General features: G+C 35.8%; 1 long non-coding RNA gene across 1 annotated transcript in view; it reads left to right on the plus strand.

Annotated features, from left to right (window-relative positions):
* The window catches only part of LOC145670613 (uncharacterized), a 138165-nt gene that overhangs the window by 41973 nt on the left and 70267 nt on the right, over positions 1 to 25925 (plus strand). The window contains exon 2 of the long non-coding RNA XR_014128359.1: positions 4501 to 4659. This is a non-coding gene — a long non-coding RNA (uncharacterized LOC145670613). The remainder of the gene's footprint in view (positions 1 to 4500; positions 4660 to 25925) is intronic.

Below are 25925 nucleotides of genomic sequence, written 5' to 3' on the forward strand. Positions count from 1 at the left end.
TAGAATTTTATGTAGATTATGCTAGTATTTTTTATTTTTCAAATTTATGAATTTTATTTTTTGCAGTGTTGCAAACTTAGGACCAAATTTGTTACTACTTAGTGATTTTTTAATTTTATAGGTTGGCAACACTTATGGGTCAGCCAAACACTAATTGCCAAAAATTAAATATCAACCCTCTATCTCTTATAGGAACCAAGATATCCACAATTTTCTTATTTTTCGTTTTAAATTTGCCGGGCAGGTGAACATATTCAAGCAGTTACTCACCTACTCAATAGATGGCGTTACATATCACTTAGTTTATCAATTTGCTAATAGATGGCGTTGCTTGTAGAAGTATTTTTTCATATATAAGGCCCGATTTTCACTTGATTTCTTGAGCGTAGTGTTAGCCGAGCTCGCTCGCTTGCAGTCTGGCCAGCTGTAAGTAGTTATCGGCGTGGACGTCGCAGGTTCAAGTCGCCTCCAAGCCAGAAGAAGGATTTTCACTCTCTCATCTATCAGCAGCAAATCAAATTGAGTTGACGTGAATGGAGACTAGCGCTAGTCGGGAAAAGAAAACGGAGGCACAAGAGAAGCAGCAACAAAAAGAAAACGGAGGCACAAGAGAAGCAGCAGCAGAAAGAGAAACAAACAGAAAAAGGAGCCTGAGAGGCAGCCAAAAGCAAACCAAACAAACAAATAAGAGAAAGGCGTAAGTCCTCTCAGGTCCGCCTGTGCACAGGTTTTGCTGCTTTTTACTTTGAAAATTTATTTAAAATGACATAAAAGCCTATGCGACATACTAACCTTTATATTCTTATAATTCAGCTATTTCTGAACCGATTTCGATCAAACAAAAACTATTTTTTCAATCAAAGACAGCGCTATAAGTTGTAAGTTTTAGATGTAAGTTTTTATGATTTTAAATGTCATAAAAGCATATTCAGTCTCACTTGGGGGTATCCTTCTGTGTTAAAGTTCAATGGTGAGTGGCGGCTTCATAAATTTTTGGGGCAGTTACGGGGTAGAGGGGCAAAGTGGGGCAAAACATACATATCTCCCCTACTGTTTTCCTATCCTAGACTCCCAATAGCTTCGTGAAATTTACAGGCTGAAAAGTGGAAGTTACATACTTCGAGGAAACACATATTTTGAAGAATTGATATTTTGACCCCTCATCGGGTACCATCCCCGCGAATAAAAGCTCAATGGCAGTTTTTCTCAGTCACAGATCTGGAAATAATTGTATGCATATAATGAGTATACAAAAAGAAAATAAACATGTACTACAGTCTGATTTGCAAAAGAAAAAATGAGAGAGAGAACAAATAAAAGTTAGTATTAAAACAATTCCCCCAGCGTGATCTTTAAACTTGCAAAAACTACGATAGAAGCATTATTCCACCTGACTGAAATTGTTGCTAGAAGCGATCGGTGCAGAACATTCTCTCACACTCTTCCCTCTCCTTCATTTTCCTCCAAGTCCAGAGAATGGGACGTAGCACTCTATAAAAGATGGTGGATTTGGCCTTGAAACGGTTCTTCGATCATTTCAACTTCTGTGCTCAAAAAGCAGGCGCGCAGCAGCCACAGAGGACGAAGCAGAAAGAACATGCAAGGAACTTATAAAAAATTTCTAGCACCTCAGCAACTGTGAAGTTAACTTAGAAAACTCAGCGGGCAGCATCAAGCTTAGACTTGATGGGGATTATTAAGCTTATATCAGCGTATTATTCTACTCGAATCTGGATTTCCTTTTTTGAATTCTTTCTCTTTCATTTTCTTCATCATTCACAACTAAGTGTGTTCTTATTAATTAAAGCAAAGATTATCACGTCTTTGGTTTTTCGGCAGTCTTGCGTATAAACATTCTCAATATTACACTGGGAGTTATTCTGTCAATTATATAAGTTAGCAGATTTTGTAACGAACATTTTCTTACTAAACTTAATGTAAATATTTTTATCTTTTTATAATAAATCTACTTTATTACGAAAAAGAATTATCAATTCAGTGAATTCATATTTCAAGCCCTGTTGTTCTCAGTAAAGAGTGTAGGAATCGAGTAGATACGGGTATCGAATTTTCGGGAACCTCATTTCTGATACTTTTATGCCCCTGAGACTTCTCTTCAATTGGGGTACCAGATATCTCAGATCAATTTCATATCAATGAACTAATGAAGGTGTTCATGTCTGATACTACATTGCCCATCATAAATTAAGCAACAAAGACAAAATGTGTAATAAAAAAAGACGGGAGAGGGGATATTGAAATGCAGGGAAAATGGATTTCATAATATAACGAGCATAGGCGAACTCGGGGAAAGATTTTGTGAAAGAACTTGCGATTATGTTGTCCTCACACTACTTCGTAAAGTATTAGGTATGGGCGAGGACAGCATGAACTCACGAACTTGTTGGCTGTCAGTGTGTGTAGAGTGCAGAGGCAAATCTACTGGAGTGAAACACGCGAATATGACAACGTGGGATCATTTGTCGAATGAATTACGCTAGCGTGCCATCGGTCGATTGGAAGCAGAGCAGCATCAGGCCGGCGTGGCCCGGTGTCTCAATATCGATAGAACAGTGTTCAGCAGGTTACGGAGCAGTTTCCAAAGAACGCAAATTGCTCCGAGGCGTTTCAGTGTTGGTCGTCTGCGTGTGACATCAGAAAGGATGATCGATATATACGTTTGACAAGTCGGAAAAACAGGTCTGCAACAGCAACTCAAGTGCGTGTGGAGGCTGTTGTTGCCATGTGACGTCCTCTTTCAACGAGTACAATACACTGGAAACTTCACGAATTTGGGTCGTATGCCAGAAGACCAGTGGTTTCTATACGCTTTCCCGGTGTCACAAGAGGCAGCGATTAAATTTGGACGAGAGCGCATGTGAATTAAACCCATGAGAAATGGCAGTCAGTTCTTTTTAAGGAAGAATAGATTTTCTCTAGACAGTGATTTTTGACGGAGATTGGTCTGGCGAGAAACAGAAACCGTTACCATGCATGCAGTATTCTTGAAAGGGAAAATTACGATGGTTCAAATTTGCTTTTCTGGGGTTGCATCTCGCTTGGAGGCCATGCTGATCTCTGTTTTCTTGCGTGACACAATGACAGCTCAGAACTATAGGGATAATGTTCTGGATCGTCACGCTGTACCCCTCAACGTGGTCAGAAATTATTCTAAAGGACGATAATGCTCGTACCCATAGAGAACAATTGGTCGATCATTACTTCGAGCAATACCATATTCAACGAACGGAGTGGCCATCTAAGTCCCCGGACCTTAACCCGATTGGGCATCTGTGAGATGTTCTAGGGCAACGCATTGTAAGTCTTATGCCCCTCCACAAGCTTTCCAAGATCTTCAATGGGCTCCTTGTCAATAATGGATCCATATACCGAATGATCTGGTACAAACACTTATTGCCAGCATAAGATAACGTTGTGAATCCTGTACTGCTATGCATGGTGAGTATATCCCTTATTGGTGTCAGAAAAAACTTTTTGTGGCTTCAGTGTTGTTTCAGTTTGAGTGCCACCTACGTCCAATATCATTTTTTCCCCACGAGCGTACTTTCGTTTGGTAATTTTCCTTTCTGTCCGGTAAAATAGAAGCTTCTTTAACTTTAATAACATTTTGTTCACCAGCATGCGTTTACTTTCCTTATACTCCTGAGTATCCATTGTTGCTTAATTTATGACGGTCTGTGTAATAGAGTCTTATTCAAACCCGTCAGCTGCAAGGAAGAGAAGGAGAAGGAGTTGCCGTACTAGCATTTCTCGTGCAAAAGCGTTATACACACATAGAAAGGAATTCTTCACTCGAAATCCTTTCTAAGTGGAATAGTGTGGCATTCCAAGTGATGATCCCATACTGTTTGATAAGATCACACATAGTACGTCATAACTCGTTTGGTGGATTGGCAGCGAGTAACAGCGGAGCCACACGTCTACACTACTTACATTTAGTTTTCGTAACAAAACTGGTGGGATTGTGCCGCGTAAAAGCTGTAAAAATAATCCCTATACACATATCTTGTTAGAATAGGTTAGCATACATGTACTATTTCTTGTTGTAAACCAAAATTTTTCCTTTGTTTTATTCCAAAAATGCGAATTGGACCATGGATTAGCTTTAGTAATTTCCGTTTATCTTACGTCAGAGCATGTAAAATCATATATAATCATTAAGAACGTTGTTCTTTTTATTTCATGCACTTCTTATTCCTATATTGACTTGCTTTTCTGAATAAGAATCGTCTTTAACTATAAACTAAAATGTGTGCATTATTTAAAAAGTCAATAGAAGTAAGTTATTGTATACTTGAATTCCAAATACATATTGTTCTTTGCATATTGTGATAAGTAGACATTAGCACTGTCAGTTTCAGAAAACGTACAGTTGCCAAGTGTGTAAACCATGTATTGTACCAACTTGTGAATATGTAAATATTCTTGATTTTTACAATGTTTGCATCAAAAAAATGTTTTGCCTTTCTATTGTTTCAGCCTTACGTGAATTAAACATTTACACAGCTTTATACTTCAATTATTTAATACACAATTTATATACGGACGAGAATTCAGCGTTGGAGCGCATCTTCAAATAGAAGTTTAATATATACTGGTAAAAGAGAAAAATATTTGCATACAGAAGAAATTTTTGAGGTAAAGTATTAATGGGAATTTTTCATTATTTAATTAAATAAGGTATTATTATCCAACTAGAATAACTCAATTCAAGTGTTTGCAAAACATCCATTTTGATGTGTCGTTCAGATACGGATTAACTACTGCACCACTATTTGTTAGAACTGAAGCGTTTTGTAGATAGAAGACAGTTGTACTATTCAATTAATATTTCCTCATCATTCACATATGTCATTTCCAAATATCATTCAGCATTTTATATCTTTGTAGTAGAACATTAACATAAACCAAGACAGATAAAAATCCGAAATCAAAGTTAATATATCAAATCTTGTTTTCTTATAACATTTTTCGCAAATAAAATGTCGTACAGATATTGTCAGTTTTCCTCGTAATTATACGTAATTTTCAATGTGTAGTCTTCAATTATTAAAAGGGTTAATGACATAACTGTTAATTACAATGCAGAATTTGATATAATATTTATTTATAGTATTCATAAGAAGAAGCAAAATCGCACTAATTTCTTCGAGTATACTATGTAAAATATTTTTGCACAATCCACTATCTCATTTCATGGAGTTCTGAAGACATTTCCCTTTCTCTCTACTCCTTGAGGGTGATTTCATGTCGTACGAGTAATCAAGCATCTTAATCCTTTCGGCAATTAAACAAAATATTAAGCATTAGAAAGCGCGTAATATATCTGCCAACAAATCACTAGTATATGCAATTTCTAAATAGTTAATTTCAATTGTTTATCAATTAATTAAAAATAAAGTACTAGAGCCCTGAAATTAGAAACCAAAGGCGACGGAATTGAAGTTCAGCCCTAGATATTAGAATAGATAAATACAAGTTTAAACAGCGTAGCTAAGAAATACCATATCAAAATATACGAAGATGTTCCTGATACTATTGTTTTCTTTAGAATTATTTTGTTTAAAATACACTTGATAAATATGAATTTTTTTTTCAATTTCCCTCACAGTTAATCAATACATAATTACTTCTATTTTATATTTATGCAAGTTAGCACCGTCATTTCAGGCTTCGTTTAAGTAGACCAATAGCATCATCGACATAAGACTTTGACGTTTTGTACCAGTACATTAGTAGACAATCGATTAAAATATATGTATTCCTCGAGCTTTTGGAGGGGGGCAATGCCCTCCCTAAATGGCATCCATGCTTCAAGTTTGATTCGGCTCACTTACTTACATTTTCTTTAATGTTAATGCCCGTAAGGTACAAATCACGTACACTACAGTCCCCCTGGTTTTTTTTTTTTTTTTTTTTTTTTTTTTTTTTTTTTTAAGAAAACGCCTCTTCTCTCTTCGTTATAGTGTTTTCAAACAAGTAGTAGGGTGTTTAGTTAAATCATTATTTGGCGCTCCCCCTTTTTTCGATGATCATTAGTTCCTGCTCCGTGCCAACAGTATTTTTAAAATTTTGTTCGAGAGATTTCGTTATACAGCTCTCCTCTATTATTCAAAAGTATTTGATATTTTTCTTTTTATGTTAGTAATTTAAATATGGGCAAACACATTGAAATTGTTGCCTTTCAACGTATTAAGATTATCAAGAGTTTTTTTTTTTTTTTTACAAACTTTCAGCTTCATTGTTATAACGTGAAAGTGAAACTTTAATAAAACTTAATCAACATATTACTAATTTTAATGACGAAGGGGCTAAACCATGGCCATACAGAGGATGGCCGAGTATTACCCATGTCTGTCACGCCCTTTTATTAGAACAAGTGTCATCTTAGTTTTCAAAAGGACTTCATAAACAATACTTAATCTGCCTATTTTAAGAGTTTCGGAAGATACTATATCTTTATCACAAATTTTGAGCCGATTTCTCCCTTAGGATACTGATTCGACTGTCTTCGAAGTTTAATTTCAAGCGATTCAGTCATTATCCGTGATGAAAGTGGTGAGTACAAACTATTTCTCCCGAGGGATAATTTCAATAAACAGGGTTAAAGTAGCACTGCAAAAATACTGGTTTCTTCGGAAGTTTGGACGGAAGTGGTAAGAATTTCATTAGTCCCAGGAAAAAATGTGCCCCTGTGCTACCCCCTGAAATCATCAGTACGTGGCGGTGAGGCAATCAACATCAACTTAATTTTTACAAATTGCCCTTTCTCCTTTCAGAAGGCAAGCTATCGTAAACGCTGGGATAAGTCTTCACTTACTTCATTGAGGAATTTATATTACTGGATTCAAGCCTCTAATGTCGAACTCGCAGGAAACAATACTTTTGTCATGTATTTTGAATCTCCTTCCGTTTTAGGATATATATTTTGGCGACAATGAGGTAGTCAAATCACGACTCTAGCCAAACGATTTGGCGTGGGAGATCTGGGTTCGATTCCCGAAGGGTGCTCCACTGGTTCGGATCTACATTAATCAGTAGGTCGCGTCTCATATAGCCTCGCTGTTGAGGCTTAAAAAAGGGACTTTAAACTCAAAATCAACTCAACTCTAGCCAAGCGATTCTGATTTTCAAAAATTTGTTTTACATAGTTCAGCGTTTACCTGTGATGGGGAGACAGAAAACTTCGATTCATATTTATATGTTGAGAAAGTATTATATAAATTACCTTTCTACCTTTTCCTGTAGATGCTGAATATTCGAAAACTCGATTACACCGAACCATTTATTTTAGTGAGGAGTTTATATATCAAACTTCATCTATCTAACATGAGGGACTTTTGAGATACTTTATTTATAGGTTAAATTTTAAAATTCCATTTCCCTCTTAGGAAGATCTACTAGTATCATTTTACGCGAAGTTGTTTAATATATATGTGAAATTAAAATTAAATATTTTTAATGACAGCACTTCAAGTTACTTTGTTTGATTGTAAATGCAATATTTAAAAAAAGCGCTTAATACTCTTTGATGAGTGTGAAAAGGCGACGTGAATAAGTTTTCGGTTTGATGACAGATCTTGAGTTTGTCGTCTCTTTGAGCACTGAGGCTATATGAGACGTCGATCTACAGCTTCAGGTGGATTCCGAAACACATGCGCTCTCAGCGGAAATATGAAATGGATCTTTTCCGTTGGAAAGGCGTAAGTGAACCTTATAATCACGAAGGAACAGTTTTCACTTCAAGGAGAAATCCCAATCGGAGGTAATTTGAAAGAGTTTATTTCGAAAGAAAGATTAAATATTTGCATGAGCTTCAGAAAGGTTAACTTTTTCAGGTCTGAAAAACCTATTTAGTTGCGGCTGAGCTTCTGGAAATGTCATTTTGAAGGTAGATAGAGTCTTGAGTGTGTGTGTTTTATAATGTAATTTACAGTGATCTTATTGTTTCTCATAGTCATTCTCTGAAATGAAGTTTCTAAAGTGGCAATTTTAGTCGAAATATTCTATTTTAAGGTATGTGTATGAAATTAAGTTAGAACTCCCCCTTCAGTATTGTTTGAAGGATTGATCTTAAAACCTTTATACTTAACACGTTATCTTTCACCCAGTGTTTCTTCCGGACAAGTCCTGACAGTGCCTCCTCCAGTAATACTGAGAAGGAGAAGGCAGACTTTGGTAAGTGAACTTCGGAGCCATTTTTGCGAGGCGGTAGTGCCATTTAAACAGTTAATATTACAAACTGGGAGAGCGCTGTGGCCAAAAATAAGGTAAAAAAAACGTCTTAAAAATTTCTATTCTCCGCATACATCGTACGACGTACGCATTTACCAATTGACGGGGTGGCAGAGTGAGTAAAATCTGTAACCTAGGTGTAAAGTGTCGCGGGTTCGATTCCTGTTCGAGTCACATATATTTCTATTCTTCAACCAATATAGTAGGCATTTGTAAATATAAGTAAAATATTAATTCACTATATGTGTATAATGAATAAAACATTAGAAATTTTCAAATCACTTGTAAAATCTTTGATTGTCCCATGTTAGCTGGCAAACAAAATTTAATCTATTCCGTAAATATACTGATATCACGAGTTATATTATCGTTACGACCAGTGGCGTATTTGCGATTTTATTTCGAGGGGGGATTTGCCAACTTTAGTCCTGGAAATGTGAAAATTCTCCAAATATTTCATTTACATTAATATAGTAAATAACATTCGGGGGGGCGTAAGCCCGGAAACACCCCCAATAAATACGCCACTGGTTGCGAAAGTCGTTGTGTAATAAATGTTCTTGACGCTTCGTGTCTACATCTGTTGACAGTGTACGAATTACAAAGGAGTTGAGGGGAAAATCCCCTTTGCTAATACTGGATGTTGCTATAACCAAAAGAGATTTCCTCCTCATTCCCCTTGTAATTCGCACACTGTCGACAGATGTAGATACGAAGCGTCAAGAGCATTTTTTTACGCAACGACTGCGGTAACAATAATATTTACGGAATAGTATAAATTTTGTTTCTACCGTAGTTAAAATGGAACATTGAAATATTTTACAAATGATTTGAAAATTTCAATTGTTTTACTCATTATAAACATATAGTGAATTAATATTTTACTTATAGTTACAAATTGCTACTTTATTGGTTGAAGCACAAAAGAGGATGTATGACTCGAACAGGAATTGAATCCGGAACCATTTACGAATGAGTTAAAGATTTTTCTCACGTTGCCACGCCGACACTTGATAAATGTGTGTGTCGTACAATATATGCAGCGAGTAGAAAACTTTAAGACAGCTTGTCTCCGTTATTTTTGGTCATTGCGTTCTGCAAGTTTCCAATATTAATTCTTTAGATGTGCACTAACAACTCGCAAAAAATGGCCCGAAATTCACTTAGCAAAGTCTGCCTTCTTCTTGTGAGTGTGCCCCCCCCCCCGGAACAGTAATTCTAAAAGAAACAGTGCTTTCACCGATTACTGATTTTTGATTCTAATCTTGTAAACATATCTGCTGAGGTGGTACTCATAATTTACGTTTTAGCAAAATATTTTTGAATAGAATGTCGTTCAGACAAGGGATGACATCAAATCTATACTTCCTACACATTATGGATTAGAGGGGATACCTAGTACTTTGCCGTACTATGTAAGGTATGCCGAACAATTGTTCGTAACGTGAGAGCACAAGAAAGTACGCAGTGTCATCTTTAGATTTTATTCAAAACTTTCAATTGAAAAATAATTCGAGCATTGAGACAATTTTAAACATATTCAAAATACATTGATGGATTCCTAATTGAAATTTTTAATTCAGAAATCTGATGACGATTATATTCTAAGTGACGAAAATAGCAGAGGTTCTTGTCTAACGAGTTAATTGGCTTCCTATCGTAACTCTTTATTTCTTTTCTGTACACAAAAATACATAGATTAATTCCTATGATATTAATCAAAGATATTTCTTTCTAACGTAACAAGCAATTATTATAACTACACTTATTCCGAATTTAATATGATGTGTAACTCTTGGTATAGATGTTATATCAGCTTGAGAGTTTACACTGTAAAAGTTATAGGAAGAAAGTCCTTAGCTATCTGATGATTAGGCTGCTCTAGAGTGTATTAACTATTAAGGGGTGCGGGATTAGGCATTGTTCTATTGTTAAATTATTATTTATTATTTAACACTATTTTGAAGAGGGAACATAATTAAATTAACTCTCGCAGAAAATAATAAACATTTTACAAAAACGATTATTTCAAAAACTTTATCACATGAATGGTAACTAATGAATATAGGTGTGCAGTTAGCACTGGCGCTTCAAAATCAGGAGTCTCCGTGTTTCAGTTAAATATATGTCTTCTTGGCTATAGATTCTCCATCTCATTCGCGGAGGCAGGGATACATATTTTTAATATATAGGCCATGGATGAATTAATAAATATTCTGTTCATTTTTTGTCAATGTTTCAGTGCACCTGGATCTTTTGGGCTATCAACTTTATCTAAAAACTTTTAAATAAATTAAACACAACGCAATCACCATAATTTGATCCCACATTGTATATAAAAGTGAAGTCAAAACATACTCTTACAAAACATTATATAGCTCAATGAAGACAGTAAATATAAATTATTTTTTCTAATTGAACGTTTAAAACAAATGTGAATACCATATTGTATGTATACTGATAATCAAATAATTCTCCTAATTTCAGAGATTCAGTTATTCAAATAAGGTTAAATACTAGCATGTGCAATCCTTCTAGTTGAAAGTTTTATACAGGTTGTTTCAAAGAACACCGACAATATTTGAGATGTGATTAATGACACCAAGATAGGACAAATGTATAGACCAATCTAGGTGCACAAATGCTTCCTTTCGTAGTTATAGTCTGCCAAAAATATGCAAAATGAACTTAAAAGTTTCATAGGGCCAAAAGTATGGCACCCACCGTAGACGGGCCAAGACTTCACTAAAGAACTATATGTGCTCTCTCCAAATATCAAAGTTTCAATATCCTTCGGTATTTCCGCAACAATTTTTATAGTGGTAGTGTGTGAGTACTTCAAATTATATGCCTTTAACCAAAATCCCTCTATAAAAGTTATTGCGTGAGTACCTTAAGATTCTGAAACATGTACTTTTGGGTAACGCACATATTAGTTTCTGAGTGAAGTCTTGACCCTACTACGGTAGGTCCCATACTTTTGGACCTATGGACCTTTAAAATTCATTCCTTTTCATGTTTCTGGCAGCCCATAACTCCGAAAGGAAACATTTGTGAATCCAGGTTGGTCCATACTTTTTATCTTGTCTTGGTTCAGGAATCACCTCGCAAACGTTATCGGTGTTGTTTGGAAACATTCTGCATACTTGATACCAAATAATACATATGGTTCAGAAGTATAAAAAATATAAACTCAAAATTCAGTAAGGTTTCTCAAATTTGCTTTGAAACACGCGAAAAAATTTGCTTTGAAATGTTACGTAAAAATTTCAAAAGTACTTAAAGAAATTTATCCTAATTTAGAGATACGAATCCACTTTATTTTAATGGCGTAGAGGAGTAGGATTCGATTCACGGCGGGAGCTTATGTGGTTGGAATTCCACGTGTGTTAGTAGGCCCACGTCTAATATAGCCTCGCTGTTGAACGGGACGTTAAAATCAAAGTCAACTTAACTCAACTCAGCGTCATTTTAAGTTTGGTTATGAATACGAATTTGCTTTAAATCACTTGCAAAGAAAATAGAATTTTCGACTATTGCATTTTCCTTTTCATCAGTCAATAATGAAGCCCTACGTTTTCAATGCAAGAGACGTCTTCTTAATAATGCAAAACCGTGGTAGTAATTAGGTATCTCTCTTGCATATAATTTCTAATTATGAAGCAATGTTACGTATGAAATTTTGGCGGCTTGGCAGCAATTGTGCAAGGTATTGTTAGGCAGTAACCGCCAGTGAGAGGCTAGAGTAGAGGTAGCATTTCGGCTTTACGTAGTGATGTTGTGAGATCGAATCCGACTCAAAGCACATTTTATTTTTTTATAATATAAATCTATGATTGCATCACAATCTTTTTTCTGCGTGCTTAATCTCATATTCACATAACATTTTAAGGATGAAATGTTGCCCTGAAAAGGGCTGTTTGAAACTAAGCACGTTCTTAATATGATTTCAAGTGATCACCTGCTTCAACAACCGCTAATATTCGACGAGGCATCCTTAGTATCATTCGACGGACATAGCCCGTGCCATTCGAAGCAAGATCTTCCCAAGAATTAACGACATAATCCCAGAGCTCATTGGAAGGTTTAGGAACTTCATTAGCCCATTTCACCCTCAAACACCTCTTTACCTTTGTCCAGGACAATTTCTATTGGGTTAAGATCTGCTCCGCGTGAAGGCCAATTGATTACCGCTATATCATTTTTCTGCCAGCCACTCTTGGACAACTCGTGACACATGGACAGGTGACCGATCGTGTTGAAAGTCGATTGCTTCCTCAGGATAACGTTAGCGAACAGATGACACCATAATAATCTCCAAGATGAACTTATACTGCGCACCTGTAAGGCGCTCATCAATCCTGTGTAGATAAACAAATCCATCTGCACAGATCCAGCCCCAGACAGGCACTGATATGCGTCCACTGGAACGCTTCTGCCATATTTATCGAGGATCGAACCTGAAACCTCTCTCACGAAAGACACAGACTGGTCCATCATTTGCAGAAAAAAATATACATTCATCGCTGAAAATGACACTTGTCCAGTTCCGATGGATATTTTCCTCTGCAAATTGACGTCGACATCTGATGTGTTCCGCGGAAAGAAATTCCTTAATGGCTGCACGCCGAAGAGATTAGCCTCCCTGAGTCGCCTAATAGCTGTTTGACGGGATCCAGGAAAGTCAACGGCTTGTCGCAGTTGACGCGAATTTAAATGGGGAGTTTCCTTGGCTTCTCAAATTAGACGACGGTCTTGCTCGTTTGTGGTAACTCGCCGTCTCCCATTACCACGACGACGAATTGTTTCTCCGGTAACACGATATTTATGTGACCTGTTCTAGGGCGAATGCCTATATGTTCCGCGGCTTGCTTTGCGCTGTAACCTTCGTCAAGAAGCGTTATGAATCGAATTCTTGCTTCCTTCATGACGCCTACCTTTCAAATGTAAGTGAATGTCTATCTATAGGAAATCTCATGTATTACTTGGCATTTAGTAGACACGAACTCTCTTTTATCGAATTTTGATTATTGTCATATCAGATATTTGGTAGTGTGAATTGAGTCCTTATTTTATATTCCTACAGTATCACACGAAACACAGCCAGAGGCGTTTTCTTTCAGCTTTACCTTTGAATGTGCATAATGTAACTTGTATTCTCCAGGCGTTTCAATAACCAAACACACTTAACTTCAGAACTAGTAACAGTATATATGTATATACCTCAGTTTCATTCAATGACATCTAGAATACTTCTTACAGCACTGAGGTTATACAAGACGTAGACTTACAGACTAGCGTTTAATTTAAACAAATGCACATTCACCGATAATCGAATCCAGGGGGTCTAGGGGAGGGGCCCCCTAATTTTTTTGCTGCAACCTAAAATTTTGCTGCAACCTGCAACGAAAAATAATTCGTTGAGCATTGAGACAATTTTAAACATATTCAAAATACATTGATGGATTCCTAATTGAAATTCTTAATTCGGAAATCTGAGGACGTTTATATTCTAACAAGTAAACCTTACGTTTGGGTGAATTGAGTTGCTGACTGAGACACATATGAGAAAGTAGTACTAAATGTAGTCAGTATTTCAGTGAAGTTATAGGTGCGAAGCTCCAGGGGTTTAGGAGATACAGCTACCAGAACATCACATGGAAGTACAGAATAGTCTTCATACAGTTGAAGGTAAAAGCCCGGTAAGACTTCTTGTAACGACAAAAGGTGAATAACAAATATATGGGTACATATTAGGACTAGGGGGAAGTCATATAGTAAGGGTATACCTGACGGCGGCCATCTTGAAATCCGCCATTTTGAATTAAGGTTGAGTTTCTAAAATAGGAATAGAGTCATGTGATACATGATTTAAGGCGCAAATTTAATCAGAAGAACAATGGTGACGTTAATTTTGATTTACGCGCAATTGGTAAAAAGTTACAGGGAAATTAAATATTGTTGCAGCATATGTATTAGTCCTTTACCCCACCTTGTAAATTTTCTGTTAATGATAATAATTAAATAAAAAGCAGGTGGATAAATATAAGGTCTATGGTAAGAGTTGCCTTGGCGGCGGCCATGTTCAAATCCGCCATTTTGAATCAGACAAAAGTTTTAACATTGACACCTTATTAATAGCAAAATTTTACCATAAATCCAACGGTATAACCATTTTTGCTCATCAAACAACTAACATTGTAACGCCACTATTGTATTTCTGATTAACTTCTAGCCCGAAGTCATCTATTGCATTACTCTATTCCCATTTCATTTTGCGCTGATTAATGATAAAGCAGAAATGGCTATACCGTTGGATTTATGGTAAAATTTGCTATTAATAAGCTGTCACTGTTATGCGTTCTGGTAAAAACTTTCGTCTGATTCAAAATGGCGGATTTGAACATGGCCGACGTCAAGGCAACTCTTACCATAGACCTAATATTTATCCACCTGCTTTTTATTTAATTATTATCATAAAGGACTAATACATATGCTGCAACAATATTTAATTTCCCTGTAACTTTTTACCAATTGCGAGTAAATCAAAATTAACGTCACCATTGTTCTTCTGATTAAATTTGCGCCTTAAATCATGTATCACATGACCCTATTCTTATTTTAAGAACTTAACCTTAATTCAAAATGGCGGATTTTAAGATGGCCGTCGTCAGGTATACCCTTACTATATGACTTCCCCTTAGTCCTAATATGTACCCATATATTTGTTATTCATCTTTTGTCGTTACAAGAGGTCTTACAGGGCTTTTACCTCCAACTGTATGAAGACTATTCTGTACTTCCATGTGATGTTCTGGTAGCTGTATCTCCTAAACCCCTGGAGCTTCGCACCTACAACTTCACTGAAATACTGACTATATTTAGTACTACTTTCTCATATGTGTCTCAGTCAGCAACTCGATTCACCCAAACGTAAGGTTTACTTGTAAGTGACGAAAATAGCAGAGGTTCTTGTCTAACGAGTTAATTGGCTTCCTATCGTAACTCTTTATTTCTTTTCTGTACACGAAAATACATAGATTAATTCCTATAATATTAATCAAAGATACTTCTTTCTGACGTAACAAGCAATTATTATAACCACACTTATTCCTAATTTAATATGATGTGTAACTCTTGGTATAGATGTTATATCAGCTTGAGAGTTTACACTGTAAAAGTTATAGGAAGAAAGTCCTTAGCTATCTGATGATTAGGCTGCTCTAGAGTGTATTAACTACTAAGGGGTGCGGAATTAAGCATTGTTCTATTGTTAAATTATTATTTATTATTTAACACTATTTTGAAGAGGGAACATAACTAAATTAACTCTCGCAGAAAATAACAAACATTTTACAAAAACCATTGTTTCAAAAACTTTATGACATGAATAGTAACTAATGAATATGGGTGTGCAGTTAGCACTGGCGCTTCAAAATCAGGAGTCTCCGTGTTTCAATTAAATATATGCCTTCTTGGCTAGAGATTCTCCATCCCATTACGCGGAGGCAGGAATACATATTTTTAATATATAGGCCATGGATGAATTAATAAATATTCTGTTCATTTTTTGTTAATGTTTCAGTGCACCTGGATCTTTTGGGCTATCAACTTTATCTAAAAACTTTTAAATAAATTAAACACAACGCAATCACCATAATTTGATCCCACATTGTATATAAAAGTGAAGTCAAAACATACTCTTACAAAACATTATATAGCTCAATGAAGACAGTAAATATAAATTATTTTTTCTAATTGAACGTTTAAAATAAATGTGAATACCATATTGAATGTATACTGATAATCAAATAATTTCCCTAATATCAGAGATTCCGTTATTAAAATAAGGTTAAATACTAGCGTGTGCAATCTTTCTAGTTGAAAGTTTTATACAGGTTGTTTCAAAGAACACCGACAATATTTGGGATGTGATTAATGATACCAAGATGGGACAAATGTATAGACCAATCTAGGTGCACAAATGTTTTTTTCGGTGTTATAGTCTGCCAAAAATATGAAAAATGATCTTCAAAGGTCCATAGGTCCAAAAGTATGGCACCCACCGTAGTCGGGCCAAGTCTTCACTAAGGAACTATATGAGCTCTCTCCAAATATTCAAGTTTCAATATCCTGCGGTACTTCCGCAACAATTTTTATAGAGGTAGTGTGTGAGTACTTCAAATTATATGCCTTTAGCCAAACTCCCTCTATAAAAATTATTGCGTGAGTACCTTAAGATTCTGAAACATGTACTTTTGGATAACGCACATATTAGTTTCTGAGTGAAGTCTTGACCCGATTACGGTAGGTCCCATAGTTTTAGACCTATGCACCTTTAAAATTCATTTTTTTTCATGTTTTTGGCAGCCCATAACTTCGAAAGGAAACATTTGTGAATCCAAATTGGTCCATATTTTTTCGCTTGTCTTTGTTCAGGAATCACCTCCTAAACGTTATCGGTGTTATTTTGAAACATTCTGCATATTTGATACCAAATAATACATATGGTTCAGAAGTATAAAAAAAATTTGCTTTGGAAACACGCGAACATCTAGTTAAGAATTTCAAAAGTACTTAAAGAAATTTATCCTAATTTAGAGATACGAATCCACTTTATTTTAATGGCGTAGAGGAGTAAGATTCGATTCAAGATGGGAGCTAATGTGGTTGGGATTTCACATGTGTTAGTAGGCCCACGTCTATTATAGCCTCGCTGTTGAACGGGACGTTAAATTCAAAGTCAACTCAACTCAACTCCGCTTCATTTTAAGTTTGGTTATGAATACGAATTTGCTTTAAATCACTTGCAAAGAAAATACAATTTTCGACTATTGCTTTTCCTTTTCATCAGTCAATAATGAAGCCCTACGTTTTCAATGCAAGAGACGTCTTAATAATGCAAAACAATGGTAGTAATTAGGTATCTCTCTTGTAGATCATTTTTAATTACGAAGGAATGTTACGTATGAAATTTTGGCGGCTTGGCAGCAATTGTGCAAGGTATTGTTAGGCAGTAACCGCTAGTGAGAGGCTAGAGTAGAGGTAGCATTTCGGCTTTACGTAGTGATGGTTGTGAGATCGAATCCTACTTAAAGCATATTTTATTTTTTAAAAATATATATCTATGATTGCACCCAATTTTTTTTTCTGCGTGCTTAATCACATATTCTCATAACATTTTATAGATGAAATGTTGCCCTTAAAAGGGCTGTTTGAAACTAAACACGTTCCTAATATGATGTTCAGTGATCACCTGCTTCAACAACCGCTAATATTCGACGAGACATTCTTAGTATCATTCGACGGACATAGCCCGTGCATTCGCAGCAAGATCTTCCCAAGCATTAACGACCGAATCCCAGAGCTCATTGGAAGGTTTAGAAACTTCATTAGCCCATTTCACCCTCAAACACCTCTTTACCTCTTTCCAGAGATTTTCTATTGGGTTAAGATCTGCTCCGCGTGAAGGCCAATTGATTACCACTACATCATTTTGCTCTGCCTGCCACTCTTGGAAAACTCGTGACACATGGACAGGTGACCGATCGTGTTGAAAGTCGATTGTTCCCTCAGGATAACGTTCGCGCACACATGTCACCATAATAATCTCCAAGATGAACTTATACTGCGCACCTGTAAGGCGCCCATCAATCCTGTGTAGATACCCAAATCCATCTGCAGAGATCCAGTCCCAGACAGGCACTGTTATGCGTCCACTGGAACGCTTCTGCCATATTTATCGAGGATCGAACCTGAAACCTCAATGACGAAAGACATAGATTAGTCCATCATTTGCAGAAGAAAATATACATTCATCGCTGAAAATGAAACTTGTCCAGTTCCGATGCATATTTTCCTCTGCAAATTGACGTCGACGTCTGATGTGTTCCGCGGAAAGAAATTCCTTAATGGCTGCACGCCGAAGAGATAAGCCTCCCTAAGTCACCTAATAGCTATTTGACGGGATCCAGGAAAGTCAGTGGCTTGTCGCAGTTGACGCGAATTTGAATGGGGAGTTTCCTTGTCTTCTTAAATTAGACGACGGTCTTGCTCGTTTGTGGTAACTCGCCGTCTCCCATTACCACGACGACGAATTGTTTCTCCGGTAACACGATATCTATGTGACCTGTTCTAGGACGAATACCTGTATGTTCCGCGGCTTGCTTTGCGCTGTAACCTTCGTCAAGAAGCGTTATGAAACGTATTCTTGCTTCCTTCATGACGCCTACCTTTCAAATGTAAGTGAATATCTATAAGAAATCTCATGTATTACTTGGCATTTAGTAGACACGGACTCCCTTTTATCTAATTTTGATTGGTTGTCATGTCAGATATTTGGTAGTGTGAATTGAGTCCTTACTTAATATTCCTACAGTATCACACGAAACACAGTTACAGGCGTTTTCTTTCAGCTTTACCTTTGAATGTGCATAATGTAACTTGTATTCTCCAGGCGTTTCAATAACCAAACACACTTAACTTCAGAACTAGTAACTGTATATATGTATATACCTCAGTTTCATTCAATGACATCTAGAATACTTCTTACAGCACTGAGGTTATATAAGACGTAGACTTAAAGACTAGCGTTTAATTTGAACAAATGCAAATTCACCGATAATCGAATCCAGGGGGTCTAGGGGAGGGCCTTCCCTAAATTTTTGCTGCAACCTAAAATTTTCACCGTAGGCTTGCAAATGAACTATAATATGGTCTGAACTATAATATGGTTGCATCGGGCCTCCCCTAACTTCAGCCGTTCCCGATCCAACCACATTTTTGAGCCGGCTACCGACCTGAATCCAATCCAAAGTGTCCTATTCCTTTCTCAAGGATACCCCTTAGTCGCAAGTAAACGCAGCATTCCTTCAAATTATATATACTTGAAGCACTTTAAATCACATATAGACCCTATTTGATTCACTTTTAATTTACTTCGTAACAATAAATTCTATTTAACGTATGGATATAATTTACCGGTAAAATAAGTAGAACTGATATAGGAATTAGGGATGGCCAATTCCAGAATTTTTATTTCCCGAAATCCGGAAAGTAAAATCGGAAACATCCTTATTTCGGAAAATTCCGATTTTGGAAAAATTTCGGAATTCGGAAAAAACCCGGATTTCAGTAAAATTCCGATGTCAGAAAAGTATCGTATTCTTTCCGAAGTCCGGAATATTTTTAAATTCCGGAATTTTTCCGACATCGAAATTTTTCCGAAATCCGGAAAATAAACTTACCGATTCCGGAAAATACATTTTCTGAATTCCGGATCGCGAAAAATTTTGGCCACCGCTAGGAAATAGTAGGCTGTAATCTAAATATCAAGGATGCACTTCGTGCTTGTGTTTTAACCTGCTTCTGATTGCTTCAGAGAAAAACCCAGTTGAATCACAGTTGTGACATTTGTATTCACCGTCACCGTGGTGCACACAACATGAGCCCATCCATGACAAAAGTTATATTGAAACTATTTCACTCTTGGCGCACTTTTGGAAAGTAATTCACAACAAACTAGGCAAATTGCGTTATCACTGTCTTCGTCAGATGACAAGATGAACCACATATTTCAGTATTACAGATTAAAATTACATCTGCTTCAGTAGAAAGGTAAAACCAATATCCTTTATAGAAGCGGATACCTAGCAAACGTTAGGCTGTTGTGTGTCGTTAAGTAGCTACTTAACTTTTATAAGAGAATTGAAATACTTTTCAAAGAACGAAAGAGAGAGAGGGGGGAAAACAATGTTCATGTAACAGAATCACTGTTTAGATAAACAATTTTCAAGTAAATAATACAAACTTAATTACATATGCATTGTTTTATTCTGTGGGGGCTGGTTGTAACAGCGTTACAACCAGACCCATTTTTTTTTTACAACGAACCTCATATTGCGGTAGCCATCTTTGCCAGAGTACTTGCAAAATTGTGTTGATTCTGTGATTGGTTTCCGTACGTAAACAAATACTCATTATATGTTTTTTAATATTTCACTTAAATTATCTATATGTTCCGCACACATATTATAATATTACATATTTTCAGGGATATAGAAAATTTATTTACCTGCCCAAAAGACACCAAAACCGCGACATCTTCAAGACGAACACGCGTTACCTGACACAAAAACAGTGACTGAACGTGCATGAAGCGCTTGTGTTTTGACTGGAACATGAACCACATCTAGTGATTAGCGTAGAAACTACTCGTTTTTTTACAACCAAAACGTGTTACAACCATACCCGGTCTCCCCTAGTTTTATTTGAAAAATATTTTGAAGGTTGGTTTGGACCTTCTTTCTCCTCTCAGAATGCAGTGAACTGATGAAAACTAAGCTCGACTCAAGTGCTTACTATGTGCACAAATTCATTTAAAATGGTTAAGTCGTTTTTCGTAGTGAAACAGAAAATATCGATGCAATTTTAACTGTTTATTGAGAAAACATAGAGGAATAGTTGCGTTTCCTCCTAAAAGTGAAAATTTCGGAAACTTTGGATTTTGTGTCCACCGAGTTTTAACAAGGATTTTATATACCAGATTCCATGTTGCAATCATTTGGGGGTTCGTGAGATGCACTATATATATATATATTCATAATTTTTAAACCGGCTATCCCCCTAAATCATTTTAATGAAATTGACATAACAAAAGCAATGTCGAGTTAATTGTTCCTAACTTAAATTTAAACACTTAAGAAATTTTTCTATCATGACGAGACTGTATTGCATTCGAATACGAAAAAAGTCATGGTAGAAATTGCTCCTTCCCTCCTACGTAAAAACGGAATTGTTCAAAATACTAGAACGAATGCCTATGTATTTTAAATTAGGGATCTATTCGGTGACATTCATATTCTTTACTTAAAGATCTCGTAAGATACTCTATTTTTATGTATACTTTGAATCATGTTTTCCTTCTTAGTATATGTGTCCGTCCTTATTAATGTAAAATAAATGAATAAAACATTGAAGTAGAAGACAGTGCTAATTATGCCTAACTATTATCATGTTACCTTCATTAAAATGTTTGCTAAAAGATTAGAGAAATTCAAATTGTATGCCAAAAATATATCTTGGAAATCACTCAAGTTTAACAGATGAAACTCAGTATATAAGTTCCTTATCAAATCTAAGCTGGTATGAGTCCCAGCGCTTTCGAACATTTCGATTTATGGGTATGAGGATATCAATTTCCATATTATTCTAGTTTCCCATAATCTATTCATAAAATAACCAAAATGTGAAAATGATTACCTCGTTTTAATTGAGTTTGTGACTTGCGTCTACCTGAGTTTTATCATCTCACTTTAATTCATAGGGGCATCCCAAAGGGGGAAGAGTGCCCAAATATACCTTTCAAATATGTTCCATACATCTAATGTTCCCGTGACAAGAGCGGCATTTCAACTAGTGTACTGCATAAATGAAATCAACCTTGACAATATCGTTGAAACGAAGAAAATTAAAGAAGAATTTTAGGAGTAATCAAAAATGAATCAAAATATTGCGATCTTGGCCAAGAATGTTATTAATGATAAAATAATTATCAAAAGATTGCGATCTTGGCCAATAATTAGTTTCTGAATCAGAGGCACAACATTTCTGAATGGTGCCTAAATAAGTGTTCATATTTTCGACAGAATAAGCACATTACACCGAGTTACGTGATGGTTTGTGTTTGGCTGCACTATATGTAGAACTCAAGAAATAAGGAGTAGAATAAAAATTTTGATTGAATGAAATATATTAATTTCTTTTATTAAGGGCCACAATATTTGTGAGGGGCCCCTAAATCGATTTTTTTTTTTTTTTGCGAAGTAAGCAAATGATACAGAATTAAATGATAGTATGAGCTTGGCTACACTATATGTAGTTTTCCAGGTATAAGGCCTAGAAGAAAATTTTGCCTGAAATATATTGAATCTTTTGATCCAATAAAACAAAAATATTAAGATAGGTAATTTTTAACAATGTTCTGTATTTTTTTACTTTAATTAATATATTAAAGGTGATGAAGGATTAAAATAAATAGGCCAATAATAAAATACCTCAGAGCCTCTCAAGTTACGCCCGTGAAACTCGGTACAAATGTCTTATTATAAATAAGTAGATATATATCCTTACATTTTCGAAAATTCCAGCTTTAGAAAGTAGTAGAGGGAATTTCTTCAATTGTGTTACACATATTATTTTTTTTTATGTATTAGATCATCACAAGAAACATTTCGACCGTTTCAAGTTAGTTTTTAAACATAATTATCACCGTTTTCGAACGAAGGCTTTATAATGTTACTTTCGTGTAAAGTCCATGGAGAAAGAGGATGTAAAAATTTGTGCTTAAAAACAGTATCTCACGAAACTAATAAGGGGAAAGCAGACTTTGGTAAATGAACTTCGGATTCATCCTCCGCAAGGTAGTAATGCACATTTAAATGTATATATTACAAACTGGGAGAGCACAACAGCCAAAAATAGTGCAGAAAACGCATTTTAAAGATTCTGACTCTCGCATATATGATGCGACGCGTAAAATTATCAAGTGACGACGTGGCAGAGTTAGGAGCATCTACGTCCCCGTGCAAATGGTTCCGGGTTGGATTGTCGCTCGAGTCAACTATTTTTGCTTTTTGCTTTAAATAAAGTCGCCATAAAATATTAATTTACCACATGCTTATTATGCATAAAACAATAGAAATATTCAAATCAGTTGTAAAATCTTTGAATGTTCTGTGTTAACTAGCAATCAAATGTAACCAATTCCGCGTTGTGCATTGATATCACGCGTTATACTATGGTTAGCACAGTCGTTGTGCAAAAAATGTTCACTTGACGTTTAGTACTAGTATATTAGTAGACAATCGATTATAGGATATCTATTCCTCAAACTCTTGAGGGGAAATTGCTGCTCTTGCTGTTCCTAAATGACGCCCCTGGCTAAAACTGTCATACTTTGCCATTCTATTGTCGTCTGAAGTACAATCCATCCTCCCTTGCAAATGTCCGGTCATTTCGCACACTGTTCACAGATATAGACACGAAAAGTCAAGAACATTTTTTACACAACGATTGTGCTAACCATAATATAAGTACGGACGCGGTGGCTCAGTGGTAGAGCGTTCACCTCTGGAGCATGTGTTTCCGGGTGCAAACCCTGCTCCCGCCAAGTGAAATTTGTGGTGGACAAACACCGTGTTCGTGAGTTTCGTCGGAGTTCTCCCGTTTCATCCCACTTTCTTCTTTCCACTATTTCATTAATTTCTTATCTTCACTGTCTCCTTTAGCCCAGCCAGCATAAACGTGGGACGTAAAACTAAAAAATTTCATTTTATTTCATAATATAACCCGTGGCATCAATATACTACGCGGAATAGGTTACATTCTATTGCTAGTTAACATGGAATATTAAAGATTTTACAACTGATTTGAACAATTCTATTGTTTTATGTATTATAAACATATGATGAATTAATATTTTATTTGTAGGTAAAAATCGTTACTTTATTGATTAAAGAAAAAGATACACTCGAGCAGGAATCGAACCCGGGATCCTTTGCACGTGAGTCGTGGATCATCCTAATTCTGCCACGCCCTCACTTGAGAACTGTATACGTCCTGTCATACATGCGCTAAGTTAGAATCTTTAGGACGCCTTTCCTCACTATTTCTGACTATTGCTCTCCTCCAGTTTGTAGTATTGACATTTTAAATGTGCACTACTGCCTTGCGAAGGATGACCCCGAAGTTCATTTACCAAACTCTGCTTTCCCGATGTTAGTTAACTCTAGCCGTGGTTTCTCAAGTTACTTTCATACAATACATGTTCCAAGCGAGGAAAGGAAATATTAAAAATATTCTCCAAAAGAGACTTTCTGATGAATGTTTCATCATAGGGAAATGATACTTGGCATTTAAACTCCTCCTTACAAATCGGTGACCATGTGATCCATCGTTTTTGGAAATTACAACTCTAGCAAAGAAAGAAGAAAACTGTTACAATATCTTAATTCCCCTTTTTTGTTCATAAACTGGCCAAAGTGAGTAAGAATTTTAGCTGTTTAAATTAAATCTAGAATGGCTATTTCATTAGTTCGTAACTGACCGTTAAAGATTGCCCCAGCCTATATTTTAAAACGAATTGTGACTTATATTTTTGACTTTTAGAATATGGAGCATTAATTATCCGCTTCCCTGGGGTAAGTTAAGGAAACACTTTTCCGCTAGTCAGTGACATTTTACTATTACTAATGCGCTCTTTTATATTGGTCATTTTCGATGGTTTTTATATATCCCCCTTCTCTCCCCATTTTGAGAGGCACGGGACCGGAAGTGTCACTGTTCATCTCAACAACCTGGAAATCTATAGATTCGCCGCTAATATCGGTCATTTTCTATCGTATTTATATATTTCCCGCTCCTCTATCTCTCAAACTGTGGGGCTGAATTTGGATTTAAACAGCATCGGAAGTGTCACTGTTAATCTCAGCTAGCCCAAACGCTATTGATGACTAATATCAGCCATTTTCGATCATTTTTAAATGTCTTTCCTCCTCCTCTCTAAAGTTACACGGTCAAAGTGATATCACAAAAACCATCTCAGGTTCGAACTTTATTTAGGTTGAAAACTTGATCGAGATAGGTCAAGTGGTTCAAATGTTATTAAGTTTTATTTACTTTAGGTATCCCCTCCTCTCCCTTAAGTTCTACGGTCAAAGAGAAATGATACAAAAAATGTCTGACCCTAACTTCATCTATGTTTAAAATTTGATCGAGATTGATCGTATGGTTCAAGTGTTAAGTTTTACTTACTTTTTAATTCATTCCTCCCCCTCCCCTAATTTTTATCGTCAAAGTAAATAGATACCGGTAAATACTATCCCGGGGCCAAATCTCATCTATGTTGAAAATTTCATCGATATTGGTTGGCATGGTTCAAGAGTGATGAAGTCACAAAGACAGCCAGTTTCATTTTTATTTTTTGCACATCTTTCCTCTCCCCCACTTTACACCGTCAAAGTTAAATTATAAAAATTGTCCAAGGACCGAACGTCACCTAGCTTGAAAATTTGATCGAGATCAGTTGGGTGGTACAAGAGTCAGGCCCGTAGCCAGCCTCGAAATTTAGGGGGGGGCTAAATGTATATTAGGGTGGGCACACACACAGATATATATATATATATATATATATATATATATATATATATATATATATATATATATATATATATATATATATAATGTCTGTCTCTGTGTGTAATGATAAGTAATTTCTTATGCTCTTAAAACTAAAACTACAGCGTGAAAGAATTACTATTAAAATTTTCCCCTCTAGCATTAGTACAACTGTACCTGAAAGCTAGAATTCTATATGTTTCCTTTTTATTTATTTGTTATGGCAACGAAATATTTTTTTCCGTTTTAACATCTTCAAGGAAATAAAAATACATTAAAAAAAATAGTTGGTCGATCGAACCAATCATTAAAATTTCCAAAGAATTAGTACAGGAAATACGTTTTTTAATTTTTGATGGACTGAAAAAATATTTGTGAAACTCGAAAACATCTAGAGAGTAACGAGATTTAATACTATCTTCATAGAGATTCTACAGAGAAGGGTCTCAAAATCTTAAATCAATATTTTGAAATACATGTGGCCTAAACAAATA

Source organism: Thermobia domestica, chromosome 14 (assembly GCF_964235325.1).
Source record: "Thermobia domestica chromosome 14, izTheDome1.hap1.1, whole genome shotgun sequence".
NCBI classification, from domain to species: Eukaryota; Metazoa; Arthropoda; class Insecta; order Zygentoma; family Lepismatidae; genus Thermobia; species Thermobia domestica.